The 1,574-nt window shown below is 43.4% G+C and overlaps 1 non-coding gene across 1 annotated transcript; it reads right to left on the minus strand.

Moving 5' to 3' along the window:
- Window positions 1-341: 341 nt before the first annotated feature.
- On the minus strand, window positions 342-533 carry LOC116968865. Its single transcript, XR_004410546.1, has one exon. It is a non-coding gene; the product is annotated as a U2 spliceosomal RNA (small nuclear RNA).
- Window positions 534-1,574: the final 1,041 nt, after the last annotated feature.

Genomic DNA, 1,574 nt, shown 5'->3' on the forward strand with positions numbered 1-1,574 from the left:
TTCATATTGGCATTAAGTATTACAAGCTCAGTAACACATCAGGACACATAAGATGTTACTCAAAACAGGTGGAAGTGTACAACCATAATCCTTCCTGCCGATAAATTCCATGATAGCACTACAGATTAATGCATTTGCCCCCATATTACAGGTATGGAGATAGTTTTGAACACTAGTATCTCAGCTCATAGGAAAGGTACAAAGTTCAGTAGCTGGTAATGCTGCTATATCCCAATTACTTTGCCACGTAGTTGATTGGTGGTTAATGCACCATGACTGATAGTCTTAATGAATACCAGATAACAATTTTGTGGATGGTCAACGTAAATATCTGGATATATATTTTGTGCACCGTTCCCAGAGGCACTGCAATACTGGGTCGATGCGTGGAGTGGACGGAGCAAGCCCCTATTCCATCTCCCTGTTCCAAATTTCAATTTAATATATGGTCCCTAGATAAGGGACGTATCAGATTATTAAACTGATAAGAACAGATACTACACTTGATCTTAGCCAAAAGGCCGAGAAGCGATGCAGCTAAAGCTGTATCCAAGGATAGTTTGTCGTTAATATATAGACATGCCATGACGGAATGTTTCTAAGTGTCAGGGCTAGTTGATTCTGGATAACTTTGACTTAAATGCCGCAACGCTCATCATGGTTACTCCATCCAGGTAATTGCGGTATATCCGAAACTTATATGAGAAGGTACTGAATAGTGTGCATCTTCAAGGTCGATGTCTACCATAAAGTATCCTTGGTAGTAGTTACAAATCCCATGAATGGGTATACCTGGTGAAATACTCAAGTGGTTTATCAACGATGGTGCGACATTCACCATCGTGGGAGGGTAGACCCCTTGGGGTGCTTGCTGAATTGGTGGCAAGATATTAATTCTATTCCCCTTGTATTTATTTTTTGGTATATAACTACCAAGAGTGATAGCTTCCTAACCAGGCGTGATTCACCCACCCCTTGTTAGTACAACCCTTAACCTTTATGTGATGGTAGGAACCATACTTATCTGTCTTCGATTTCTGGTTCCTTGTTCTTGTAGGGACGATGTTTGTTGGGGGGTGGCGCATTTTCCCTGGGGCCTGCTCTGGGCCGTGGCCTAAAATGCTACGGGTTTGGCATGCAGGCCCCGAGCTTTCACCAGTACCATGAGGTAGACGCACCTGGTGGACACGTAGAGGTACTGCTGTCTGGTTTAGTGTGGTGCTCATTCCAGACTCTGCCCTCTTGTGCCGAATAGTTTGAACACTTCGTCCAGTTTTTTAGGACTGGTTTGGTAAGTGCCAGGTAGCAGGATCTGTGCTTGTGAGGTCGGCGTTCTCATAGTCCTGTTAATTTCATAGATTGAGGGCAGGTTTGTGAGTTCATTTGAGAAGTTATGAGGTATACCATTGAACAGTAGGGTCAGGTGTTTTGCCATACTACCCTGCCCTTCTGGAATGAGCAGGTGGACATGATAGCCGACGTCGGGGTACCAAATGCATTTTTAAAATATTTAGGTTAAATGCGCTGCTCAATGTATCCCCCAATAATGGCGGGCACTTTGAGTAAATGCAATT

The sequence above is a fragment of the Amblyraja radiata genome, chromosome 46, assembly GCF_010909765.2.
Source record: "Amblyraja radiata isolate CabotCenter1 chromosome 46, sAmbRad1.1.pri, whole genome shotgun sequence".
NCBI lineage: Eukaryota > Metazoa > Chordata > Chondrichthyes > Rajiformes > Rajidae > Amblyraja > Amblyraja radiata.